Source organism: Paroedura picta, chromosome 16 (assembly GCF_049243985.1).
Source record: "Paroedura picta isolate Pp20150507F chromosome 16, Ppicta_v3.0, whole genome shotgun sequence".
NCBI classification, from domain to species: Eukaryota; Metazoa; Chordata; class Lepidosauria; order Squamata; family Gekkonidae; genus Paroedura; species Paroedura picta.
The window spans coordinates 7889852-7903389 of NC_135384.1; the positions used below are offsets into that span (position 1 = coordinate 7889852).

General features: G+C 49.6%; 1 long non-coding RNA gene across 1 annotated transcript; it reads right to left on the minus strand.

Annotated features, from left to right (window-relative positions):
• Positions 1 to 10571: 10571 nt before the first annotated feature.
• On the minus strand, positions 10572 to 13536 carry LOC143826851 (uncharacterized). Its single transcript, XR_013227138.1, has 3 exons — positions 13399 to 13536; positions 11940 to 11976; positions 10572 to 10912 (listed from the first exon to the last, which is right to left on the minus strand). It is a non-coding gene; the product is annotated as an uncharacterized LOC143826851 (long non-coding RNA).
• Positions 13537 to 13538: the final 2 nt, after the last annotated feature.

Below are 13538 nucleotides of genomic sequence, written 5' to 3' on the forward strand. Positions count from 1 at the left end.
TTGCTGCATCCTAATTCTGACAATACCAGAGCTGATGCACTAAGGTTGCCAACTGATGCATGGAAATTTGTGGAGTTTTGGGGGGTGGAGCCTCAGGAGGGAACGCCAAGTACGATTCCATAGGCTGCACCCTCCAAAGCAGCCATATTCTCCAGAGGACCTGATCTCTGTCCTTTGAAGGAGGTTGGCACACCTATACCCAGCACAGAGCTTCAGTGTGTGTGTGGGGGGTCTCCGGAGGGGTACAACCCCTAGATGAAAGACTGTCAAAAGAACAGGTTTGGTTAACGGGCTACTTTAGTGGAGGGGGTTTTGTCCTCTGCTCCCCGCTCCATTATATTTTCCAAAACAGCCCTCCAACAAAATTAATTGCTACTCCGATCTGATTGGTGGAAGGGAACCAAGTCACATGTGATCACCCACCAGAAGGTAATTGCAGAGGTATCACAGAGTTGGAAGGGGCCATACAGGCCATAGAATCATAGAATCATAGAGTTGGAAGGGGCCATACAGGCCATCTAGCCCAACCCCCTGCTCAACACAGGATCAGCCCTAAGCATCCTGAAGCAGGTATTTTCTCAGAGTCAGTTTTCTAGTCCTCATGGCTATGTTCTTGAGCCACAGGCTTTCTGGAATGCCCCTGTATAAATCGATGCTGTGGCCTCATTTGTGTACATTTCCAGTCCCCGCACCTCAGAAAAGGTATTGCAGCACTGGCAAAGGGCAACGGAAATGATTACGGGGATGGAACACCTTCCCTGTGAAAGAAGGCCAAAGAGTTTAGGGCTCTTTAGCTTGGAGAAATTATAACTGAGAGGCAGCATGAGAGAGGCTGACAAAATTATGCACAAGATAGAGAAGGCAGAGAAAGAAGTACTTTTCTACCTTTCTTGCAATACAAGAACTTTTGGCCAGTCTATGAACTTAAGAAGCAGTAAGTTGACAACTGTTAAAAGTCCTACTTCACCCAAATTAACTGTTTGTACTCCATGGACATCTGGAGAGCCACAGTTTGGCCACACCTGCTTAGAGGGTCCATGATGGAAGCTCCCCAGAACTGTCACTTGTGAGTCTGTCTTTACTGAGGAAATTAATGATATAAAGCTGTGTAAATAAAAATGTTGTAAATTTGATGTGCCTGTGTTTGCTGGCGTACGGCTGCCTTTATCTCCCTGAACATAGAACAATTGACTTCTCTGCCGGAGGAAGGGAGGGAGGGGTATGCTTTCCTATAAAAAGCATCACTTTTGAGCTCCCCTCTCCAAAACCGCTGGATTCCTGAAAAACATCCCGATGCCATAGAGTTAACTGAGCCACCTCAATGTGTGCTGAAGTGCGCTATGTAGAGACAATGGAATGGGAGTCACCAGACTACATATATAAGGAGAGAGTGAAATAACAGTAAACTAGTAATGGGTATTATGAAAACATCCAACAGATCCGCAGTAGTATGAAAATGTTTAGCAGATTTAAGAGCCCTGCTAGAATAAGAAAGCTGAGTTCATAAGGTTATCAGTCTTTTGGGTTCAACTCCAGTTTGAAAAACATAGTAGAGGGAATAAAAATGTCAAGGTTAGTGATTAACGGCAGATGCATTCCCAGTTGTGGAACAGAGTAACTAAAAGAGGTCTGTTACGACTACCCTTTTGTCACAAGGCAAAATGGTTCTGATTCAAGGGTGGAATCTATGCCATTAAATCCCCACTGACCCCTCCCCTCCCCAGCCTCCAAAATCCAGGAATTTCCCAATTGCAAATTGGAAGACCCACCCCGTACAAAGTTTTCCAAGGAGCCAGCATTTCCCACTCTCCCCACAACCATATTCTTCTGCTGACCCCCATAAGCCATGGCCTTTCCCCTTTTTGACCAATTCCTTGAAGACCATCACTCCCCTTCATATCTGCTGAGGAGGGGGACGCACGGTGCTGGGGGTTTACACGGCGGCTTGCCCGGGCTCTTTGGGACGGGAGGCATCAGCTCCAGCAGTTTGTCCCGAGGAGAACATCTGCAATCTGCAACATTTTGTGGGTTGTGGTAAGCTGTGTTTATGGAGCAGATTCTTTTAATTCCTGACGGAAGGGATCAAACCCTGTCAGAGCTGGTTTCGGGCGGCTTCTAACGTGGGTTTCGAGCTGCCGGCTGCTTGAAGGCCTTCTGGGGGTGGAGGTGGGGCAGTGCGCAGATCTGTCACGTCGTGGCACATGGGCAGAGTTGTGTGGCACAGGGGTGGGGCAGAGGAGTACGGCCTGGTATTCGGAGATTGCTCAGGAGCAGATGAGGGAAATGGAGAGTTGCAGGGGGGGTAAGAGCGCACGGGAGAATTGGGAAAGATGTCAGGACGGTACCAGGAGGTGCTGAAAGGGTGACTCAGGACCTAGCGAAAAGGATGGGCCCTCGTTGCCAAATTCCATTAATTGCCACATGTGCTCCTTTGGGGACCTTCCCATTGCTTAGATATTTCTCAATCCCTGGCAGGCTGCATCAAGCTACCCAGCCCCACAGGGTGCCAGAAACAGGGTAGGGCTGGAAAAGAAAATCAGCCAGCGCATCTTCTGAGCTGCCTCTCTGGACACATTCTTACTTCTTAGGGGCTGTTCTGCCGCCCCACTTCAGGTGATAAGGTATGGGGCGCCATTAAATGCGCCTCTGAACAGAACACAGAAAGCAAAATGGTAGGAAGCCATCTCAAGAAGCCCTCCACAAAATTACTGCAGCCAGTAAGCTAGCATGTCTACGATCTTTCCCCCTGAAATGCTAGTTTTCTAAGTGCAGGGTGACTTTTGTGGAGGGCTTCGTGAGGGAGCATCCCACCACGGAAGACCTAAAAAATAGCGCCATCGGTGCCAGAGGGGTGTAGCAGTTAGCGGCGGACACTAGTCTGGAGAACTGGGTTTGATTCCTCACACTTCCGCATGCAGCCAATTGGGGGACACTGGGCTAGTCACAGTTCTCTTCTCGCAGAGCACTTCTCTTTCAGCTCTCACTGTTCATTTCCCGCCACGGTGCTGTACATCAGCAGCTTGGCAGGCAGTCCACAGTCCTCAAGCATGGTCGCCGGCCTCCAGGTGGGACCTGGAGATCTCCTGGAATTGTGACCGATCTCCGGACTACAAGGATCAGTTGCTCCCTGGAGAAAATGGCCGCCTTGAAGAGTGGCGTCTACAGCATGATGCTTCGTCAACGTTCTTCTCCTCCCCAAACTCCACCCTCTATCTCCAAATCTCCAGGAGATCCCAAATAGGAAATTCCAAGGAAGTTGCTGATCCCTCGCTTGAGGTTAAACCCAGCAGTTATTGCTTGGTACGGCGATAATGGCACAGACGGTGTCTTAAGCAAGAAAAGGGAAAAGAACGGCCCTTTTGTGTAGGTATGCACAGAGGAAGCACAGACCGACCTCTGGCAGGGTTTAGCAATCCTAGGGCACACATACGCACAAACACACACACACACACACAGAGCCTTCCCCCTCCCCTATTTGAAGCCCCTCTGCTGGCTGCATCCAAAGCAGCTCCCCAGGGGCATGGCGGCAGCTGTTTTGCAGAGCCCTCTGGCCCCAGCCAACAATCTTGTGTTTAACCAAAAACATTTGTAGCAGCTCCGTTTTCATTCTGAAATAGGATCTCCTCGGCTCAGGCCTGACCCTGCAGCGCCGGCCAGAGAAACGGTGGGAGGCACGTCTCGGGGCCACCCGCCACCTTCCCCCCATCTGCGATGCCCCCTGACTTCCAAGAAATCCCAGGGGGAATGGGTTCGCCCCCCAACATGCGCTTAGGGTTGCCACCCCCCCCCCCAAGCAGGGCCTGGAGATCTCCCAGAATTACCACTCACCTCGAGACTATAGAGATGTGTTCCCTTGGAGAATATGGCCACTTTGGGGGGTGGGCTGTAGGGCATTATTCCCCCTCCCCAAGCCCCACCTTCTGCAGGCTCCACTCCAAATCTCAAAGTATTTCCCAACCTAGAGTTGGAAACCTTGCTGGTCTCAAATATCACCCATTTCCTGAAATAATCCTAGTCCTCATGATTTGAACCCGTCTCTTTCCCTACCACCACCACCAGTCTCTCCCCATCTCTTGTTTTGTCTCTCTGTGAAAATCCACGCAGAACTCCCCCCTTGCAGAGTGTCTTCCAGGGGTGGCCAAACTGTGGCCCTCCAGATGTCCATGGACTACATTTCCCATGAGCCCCTGCCAGCAAACGTTGGCAGGGGCTCATGGGAATTGTAGTCCATGGACATCTGAAGGGCCACAGTTTGGCCACCCCTGGTCTTGACTATCTTCCCTAGCAGGGTTTCCTAAATACCATATGATACCACGAAGACCCCTCAGTGGTACCTCCATGGGGTTCTTCAAAATTGTGGCTGGGGAGAGCCCTCCAACCCCGTGAAAGAAACCCGTTTTCATTTTTAAAATGTCAATTTAAAAAATTCTACCCTTATTTGGGCAGGTCGACCCACCCCCTTCTTAAGTGGCCAATGGTAAGCCTGAATGGGGAGGGAGCCAATCATTTAAAGGCTCCTCTCATTTCCGGGGGGCGTGGCAGCTGACATCACTTCCTGGTACCGCAAGGAAGTCCAGGGTGGCCGGAGAGCCAGGCAACGGCAAAGCACCTCTCTGGGTCTTCTTGTCTTCAAAACTTAACAAGGGCTCTGGTTCACAAAATCTTCTTGTGACACAATAAATGTGCTTTCTCTTTAAGATGTTGTGAGGCTCTTTGTTATTTTGGACGGCTACCCCTCTGGGATTACCGATAAGCTCCAACCGATAAGCAGGTCCCACCGCCGAAGGTAGCACAACGCCGGCAGGGTGTTGGCGTAGGCCTCTCTGCCTCCAGATCTCAAGGGAAGGGTTGTGCTGGCAAAAGCCCGTCATCATTCATCACCCAGTCGATTAGCAAAAGTGGCTAGCCCAGCAAGAAGAACAAGAGTCAGAAGAGCAGAGCCTGGGTTTTGGCCACTGAGACACAGAGTGTCAGGCCGGATGGGCCGTTGGCCTGATCCAACATGGCTTCTCTTATGTCCGGGACCTCTGTATCTACGGGACCGCCTCCTCCGCTATTCTTCCCAAAGAGCATATACTGGAAACACCAGAATTTGCCCAGGATCCCCAGCCCAAAAGATGTAAGACTGGCCTTGACTGGGGTAGGGCCTTATTAGTCCTGGCCCCAACCTGGCGGAATGCTCTTCCTGGAGAGATCAGGACCTTGAACAGTTCCGGAGGGCTCTTCCACCCGGCCTACGGACGAAGCCCACTAAATTAACATCGAGAAATGCTGGCGTCCCTGCAGAGGGATCCCCCACTCATAAAATCCCGACCTGCTGTCACAACCTAATCACCGCCAGTGACAATTTAAGAGGTGGTTTTGAAATAACTTATTTATATTCACCTATATGTTAATTACGTAATTGTTATTTGTACCTTTTATATGTTATGGCCCGCCCTGAGCCAACCGGGAAGGGTAGGCTAGGAAAATCAAGAGTATCATTATCAAGATTGTTATTACTGTAAGAGCTCTCAATGTAGGTGGGGGGACTCCCCAAGAACACGGGGGGGGGGGAATGGCTTTGTAAATTACCAAAAAGAAAATGTTCTGCCTGAATATGCACCAAGAGGCTGGGCAGTTAAGTGCAGCAGAGAGTTAAAGAAAAGGATTTCTTGGATGCTTTAGGATGCTTAGGGCTGATCCTGCATTGAGCAGGGGGTTGGACTAGATGGCCTGTATGGCCCCTTCCAACTCTAGGATTCTGGGACAGGCTGCGTAAGACTGCCCAACAAGGTGGAGGTGGAGATTTGGTAGAAATAGTGCCAAAAACTACTCCTCAATTTTCTCACTCCCCTCCCCCACCTTGTCGCAGCCTCTCACGGACCCCGTGGAAACAGAGCATGGTGCCACTTCGGTTTCCCATAATCCTCTAGTGTTTCCGCACCTTCTAACTCCCCCCTGACCCGGTTTTGAAAAGACACTCAGCAGCCCTGCCTTCCCCACCCGCTGACGTAAGCACCAAAGGAGCCCGACCCTTTCGCCTGGGGTGTCAGTGACTGTTTGGCTAATCACGCTGGCACTTAATTAGGACTTCTGAGCCGAGGCACTCCTCACGTGCTTCTAGGAACCCTGGAGTTCCTCCGATGCCTCGTCAGGACCTCCCGGTGATAGGAGATCAGGAAACGGGTCTGTCGGGTGGCTGATCTGTCTGCAGACGTGGTACTGGGCACAAGATGTGGGTTGGCCAAGATCGGCCCAGCTGGCACTTGGGAACTGCAGAAGAGCTGTTTTTTGTGTGTGTGTGTACTACCCAAAGGAGTCTCAAAGTGGCTCACAATTGCCTTCCCTTCCTCTACCGGCAACAGGCGCCTCTGTGAAGTAGGGGAGGCTGAGAGAGCTCAGAGAGAACTGTGAATGGCTCAAGGTCACCCAGCTGGCTGCCTGTGGAGGAGTGGGAATCGAGCCCAGTTCTCCAGGTCAGAGGATGCTGCTCTTCACCAGTGTGCCATGCTGGCTCTCTGAGTGTATATTGTAGAACTCGGATCCAGCTTCTGAATTGGGCAGAATTCTCTGGGCCTCAAGCTGATAAGGAAAGTCCCAGCAAGGGATGACTGGTCTCAGCACAATAAAGTCTGTGGGGTATGGGCAACAGAGTGCCCCCCTCATTTCCCTAATTGCAGCACCTTCTCATCCAGGCAACTGAGCAAAAGTGTCCATTCGCTTGTGCAAAGCGGCGGGGGGGGGGGCGGAATTGGTAAACCCTACAATGGGGGCAAACGATTCTCCCCAGATCTTTTTGCCCCAAGAACTGAGAGAAAGATTCACGCTGCCCTCCTGGTTACTGCCGCCTTTCCTTCACCCCATTCCGAGGAAAAGAAACGAGCTAAAACAGAGAAAGGTAATGCCCAGGTGTGTCAGCAGAAAAATCTGCCAAAATATTGTGTAATACCTTTCATTGGGGCCTATGAAAATATCAGAACACGGTGTGCAAGCACTCAGACTGCAAACTCTACATGAAGCCGGATGTTCAGTTTAAAATGGGGGGGGGGTGAAGCCAGGCATTATAGACAGCCCCCCCAAACCCACCCACCCCATTAGGAAAAAGTCTGCTTAAGGAAAGAGAATTTCAGGCATGAAACCCCTAAAGAAGTAGAGCAGATTCCTTCAAAACGAGGAGGAGGCAAAGTGAACTTTCAGCTCCAAGAATGAAATAGTTGCAGTCAGCTATTTGTCTCAAATACACTCCAGGATCCTTTGTGGTGCCTCTCTGGCAGACGCACAGGGGTCCTACAGCAAACCAATCCGCACACAGCAGAAAGGGCCGCCCGGGGAGAAGGAAGCTTGAGAACGGCTGGTGGTTTCTTGATTGGATACCAAGCCAGGTCTAACAACTTAGCAAGCATATTCCGAGCTCTGAAAGTCTCCCGATTACAGTGTTTGCCAGTTAATTTGCATGGTTCGCTACAAGAGAAAACATGCCGTTTGCGATCTCTAAATGCAGCCCAAATATGGCTTCGGAGCGCTAGAGGGGTGTGCGCGTCAAAGGGAAAGTTGGCAGATTTCGGGAGTGGAAGCAAAGCAGTCCAGTGGCACCTTTAGGGCCAACAAAGTTTTATTCGAGGTGTAGGTTTTCGTGTGCACGTACACTTCCTCAGATATACTGAAATGGAAGTTGCCGGTCCACGCATATAGGTAGAGGGTAAGCAACAAATTAGCATGCAGCATAATAATGGTGTTTGACAGGCACAAGGACCAGCCTTGGAATAATGATTTTATAATAATATAGTCAGTCAGTAACCTTTTATTGGCATAAAATGTATAAGACATATAAAAATAGGGTTTAAAATTTCAACAAAATAGTAAAATGGGGTTACATAACCAAACAGATCTTAAAATGATTAAATAAACTATAAAAGATAAAATACAAGGTAGGCAGCATATTATAAAAGCATCTTAGTTAAAACTCTGGCAACTAAAATGGTTATCTCTGGGTCTTTGTCAGAGAGCAGAAATTGCAAGGTCATAGATTTACTTACAGAAGGCTTGTTTCCCAGCAAGGCAACAAAGCTGTCATCCCGACACTGCTCATATAAGGGGCAATCTAATACTCCAAATGATGTTACGCTCTACGATTCACTACAATTTATTAGTCTACATAATAAATAAAATAAAGAGGATGTATAGCCCTTGGGGGGATTGCTGAGTATAGGACTAAATGAGGTTAGCATAGATGTAGTGAGATAAGAAACCAATATCCCTGTTAAGTCCTGGGGGTTCCATTGTTCTGCGTGTTGAAGTAACTTTGACCTCATCCATTTCCCTTTCTAGTCCTTTAGCAATAAATCAGCTACTTTGAAGTCACCTGGAGTAAGGCTGAAGTCTTCTGCGGGTCTTTCTCACTCACCCTCCCCTCCATGCAACTAGCTTTTGTTACTCTCTCAGGTTCCACCCTCAAATTGCCAAGAGTTTCACAACTAGAGTTGGCAACCTAGCCCTGTCTGATGCGGCGGGCTCACAAGGAGTGCCTTTCTACAGAATCATGGTGACTAAGAATTCCCTTTGGGAGACCAGGTTGGCTGGAAAGCCAGTAAGCTTTTTTTATGGACTAGTAACTTGCACGGCCTTATTTGCAAGGCTGCCGGCTACAAATCCGGTCCGATGACTCCCTCCCTTCCATCAGCGCCCGTGCCATGCTGGAAGCGTTTACGTGGTGGCTGTGGAGATCTGGCACTTTCTCCACGGCTCTCTGAGGAACCACCGTAGGGAAATCCTGCTTCTTTCTGTCCGTCCACCCTGCGCCTTTTGCATCCCTTTGCCCCTGGCCTGCCCCACCACAAGGCCTAGTCATTTCCCAGGCCGGCAAGGGTTAAACAATTTCCTGCTCTGTATGCCTACCTTCAAATTCTCATGCCTGGCCCTCTTTGCAGGCAGGCTAACAGGAAATCCGCCCGGCCTCAGGCCCGCCAGGGGATTAGGAGAGCCTGCGATGAATTTCCTGCCTTCAGCTTGGGCTTGGAAGGAATTGATTTACTGGGGGAAAGTGAAAGATTACTCCCTCCTGGAGTTTGGGGTGTCCAGTCTTAAACTAAACGGCCGTTTCAAAAATCACACCGGCCTGGATTTCTCTAGGAGAGACACAGATTCGGGAGAGGAAAGAAACATTAGGAAGTGGGCAGTAAGAATTTTCTCGCTTCTTACCCCCTATGCTGGAACTCTGGGGCAACCAGTGAAATTGACGGGGCTGTAGACTCAGGATAAAGCAAAAGGAAGTGTTGTCCTACTCAACAAGGGATCAAAATGTGGAATTCGAAGCCAGGGAGGATGCTGTGCTGATCTCAGGCAGAGACGGCTTCAAGTGGAAAGAGAACAGGTAGTTTTCCTACCCTTCAGATGGCAGCGGGAGAGGATGACCATGGATTTACTGAGTTCTCTCCCACCCAGAGAAAATGTCTCTTGGAAAGTGGACTCTGTGACGTAACACCCTCTCCAAATTCTCCCCTCCTCAGGTTCTACTCCCAAAATCTCCAGGTATTTCCCAGCCTGGAGCTGCTAACTCTAAGAAGAGATCCCCCAGTGGCTACTAGCCACGTCGGCTAAAAAGAACCTCCACATTCAGGGGCACTAAAGCTTTGTGCACCAGTGCCAGGAGGCAACCTCAGAGGAAGACCTTGGCCTCTGCGTCCTGTTTGCTTGCTCTCGACCATCCCAGGTTGGCCGTTGTGTGAGACAAGAGGCTGGACCAGATGGACCCCTGCAAAGAGCCAGGACAGCCAAGTTCCCTCTGAGCCACAGCACCTTCCCTCCAGGCCAGCTCAACAAAATGCTAAAGCCCCTTCTTGCCCCTGGTGTCCTCCCAATCCAAAACCACACATGGGGGAAAGTTTAATTCCCGTCTGGCCGAGAGATGGTGAGCCACCCAGATGCAACCGGCGTAACCTGTGTTTATGTGTTATTACCGAATTATTTTATAACTCGGGAATGCTTTTAATTGTTCTGAGGGTTTCCTTTTCACCGCCTTGAGGAGCCCAGCCAAGTGGACAGGTGGCATGGTTTAAAATAAATAAATACATCCACGGCCAGGTGAGAATCTGCTGACACCTGGATTCCACGCAGGGCCTAAATTAAATACCAAGCGGAGGCAAGGAAGAGCTTTCCCAACAGGGAGTCCACAGAGCTTGTTTCTCCTTGACATTAAAACCTGCGTTGCTTTCCTAGCCACAGGCACTCAAGGATTAATTCGTTTTCGGCGTCATAACCTGCAAGGTGTGCTTTTGCTCAGCACTGGAAAAAGAACCAGACGCCCAGTGAAAAGGAGAGGCCGGAGACACTGAAAAGGAATGTGTGCGCTTGTGTAAACCAACCTGTAGGTTGTGCAGTAGAAAAGAAAGTTAGGTAAACTTGACAGATGGAAGGTTATTTATTTTGACCAGCAAGGTGGACTGGACTTAATGTTTACGTGATTTGTTTACAGAACTGAAGATGCATTTTAAAAGCTTTGTATCCACGTTGATTTTCAGTGAATACATTTATTCTTATTGTTTTCACACTCCCAAGCGGGCCATGTTGTCATGCTAGCCTAGCACCTCCCTTGGCCCTAGATCAGGGGTAGTCAAACTGCGGCCCTTCAGATGTCCATGGACAGGGGCTCATGGGAATTGTAGTCCATGGACATCTGGAGGGCCGCAGTTTGACTACCCCTGCCCTAGATCTTTGGCACATGAACACTGTCCACACATGCAAAGCAACCTGCTTAAAGAAACATGGAATTCTGCACGCGTACCTTCTCCAGGCAGGGTGGATGTGTGATTCCCTGCTCCTCCGCAGGCAGCCAGCTGGGTGACCTTGGGCCAGTCGCAGCTCTCTTAGGGCTATTCTCGCAGAGCAGTTCTGTCAGAGTTCTCTCAGCCCCACTGCCCTCACAGGGCGTCTGCTGTGGGGAGAGGAAGGGAAAGGTGTTAGTAAATCGCTTTAGGGCTCCTTTGGATAATGAAAAGCGGGTTATTAAAAATAAAAGCCTAGCTCATCTTCTTCAAAAAGTACTAACTCATAAGTGAATGTAGGATCAAAGCGTAATTAGCATGGTTAAACCACAGCTATGGAAGGCAGAAAGGGACACACAAAACCAGTTCTTCCCTCCCTTCGTTTCTCCATAGGGAATCTTTTCTTTATTGCCTTGGTAAAAATCCCACCCTTTCCCCAGGGAGCTCAGAGCGCTTAGCGTGGCCCTCTTTCATTTAGCATCACAACAACCTTGTGGAGTTAGTTAGGTCCAGAGGGACTGAGCCAAGATCGCCTGGTGAGCTTCGTGGCTGGGTAAAGATTTGAACGCAGGTCTCTGAGGTCTGAGGGACAACTTGTCTCCTGATGTCCCCTGCTGGGCTCTTCACTCTGCAGGTGCTAATCTGCCCTAAGGAGGTTCTCTTGGCCTCAACCCAGGCCAGGGCCTTCTCGGTCCTGGCCCCGACCTGGTAGAATGAGCTCCCAGAAGAGCTGCAGGGCCTGTTGGAGTTTTCACAGTTCCGCAGGGCCTCCAAGACGGAGCACTTCGGCCAAGCTTTTGGGTGAGGCCAGGGTTTAAGATCAGCTGGGCCTCTCCATGGGATCGGGCCCCTGCACTTACACCACGCAGCCTGCTTAGGGGGGCTCTGGTAGGGGGCTAAGGTTTTACGCCAATCATGCTACTACTATTAGGGGGGTATGTTTTTAAAGGGGTTATGGGGTTTTGTTGTTTTATTTGTAAACTGCCTTGAGTCTTCTGAGAAGTGGTGGGATAGAAATCCAATGATTGATTGATTGATAGAGAACCTCAGGCTTTTGTCCGTCTCCTTTCACCACCAGAAACTTAGCGGATATATTTCATTGGGAGATTTGTTTCAGGGTTATCCTGGCCTCTGATTGCTTGTCAGAGGAAAAAATACCTTTCATTCATTCATTTATTGAGAAGATCGATGTCCTACCTTTCAGGTCGAATGGGGCCTCCAAGGTACCGCATAGCTACAAACAGAATAATATAAAAATACAGGAAAACAAATTAAAATCCCGAACTAAAAAACGTGCAGGCACACATATATGCCAATTAAAAACACAGATATCAGTTTAAAACCAAGGGCAGACTCTGCCCCGGAGTCATTTCCCATAATAAACTGGGAGGAGGGGAGGGAATCTCTGCCAGCCGTCCAGAGAGGTTTGTCTAACCCTTGATTTAACTCCATTTGATGGCTTTAACAAGGCTGCAGTGACTTAATGTGTTTGAACAATCGCATTAATCATACCGTGGCTCCGAAGGGAACTGAAGCCCGGCCGTCTGTAATCAGATCCTAAAGCGATCACCTGACTTAACCACCTCCCAGGGAGCACAAAACGCAAATGCGTTGCTGGAAGAATCTGTCCGCTTCCTTTATCAATGCAGCCAACGGAACCTCCAGAGTCACACCCGGATTAACTGAATGTCCCTGTTTCGCTTTATTTTCAAATGGATTCTAATTTCACCCAGACGTTGCTTTAGCGAATATGTTAAGTCTCAGGTTTTATTTAGTTATTATTTAGCATTGTATTTCTAGCCCATCCTTCCCCCAAAGGTTTAGGGCAGGTTGAAACAATTTTGCTCCAGCAGTGAGAAGAACTTTTGTTAGTTTATAAAGTGTCAATGGGATCCTGTCTTATTTTCCCAGTTGCCAACTGGCCTGGAGGGAAATGACCTCTCTTAAACAGAGGCTTCATGCATGGGCAGTTGGAGGCTTTTCAGCTAGGGGAGTAACTAACATCCTAATAAATCTCATCTAAAGAGACAGGGTATTTTTCTCGGGGCCAGCTGGTGACCATGTGTTTGCTGCTCTGGCCTTGGCATGGCTGCCCTTTGGAATAACAGAAACACAGAGGGTTTCCCTTTAAAAAGGAAATCAAGATTTTTCTAACCCCCCCCCCTTCAAATGGGTCTAGGTGTGCATACTGAAAGTTGAGTGGAATAGCTTGTGTTCCCCCCCCCTCTTATTAATTCAGTTGTTGATCCACTTTTTACGATGCTAAAATAAATAAAACAAATGCTTGTAAAAGGTATGGAGCGCCAGCGTAAGAGGAAAACTCTTGGCGCGCGCCAGTTCCAGCAGTGGCTCAGGGGTAACTAAACTCCGGCCCTCCAGATGTCCGTGGACTACAATTCCCATGAGCCCCTGCCAGCAAATGCTGGCAGGGGCTCATGGGAATTGTAGTCCACTGACATCTGGAGGGCCGCAGTTTGACTATCCCTGCCTCAATCCATCATGCAAACTGTGCGCCGCCTCTTCCACCCGCAGGCGCTCGGGAAGGCAAGCCAGCGTGTTTGAACGTGCGAACGGACCCATCGCGGGTCTCCTCCTTTCCCCCCCCCTCCCACATCCTGGCTCTTTTCCTCCTCCTCCCTCCCTCCCTTCTCCCTACCTTTCCTGCCTCTTCCCTCCCCTTCCCATCTGGAAGCGATTACGCGCGCTGGGAAAGGAACTCGCAGCAGCGCTCAGGAAATTCCAGCCGAGGGCGGGGCTTGCCAGAGGGGCTTCTTCTTTTTTAGGGGGGGGGGGGGC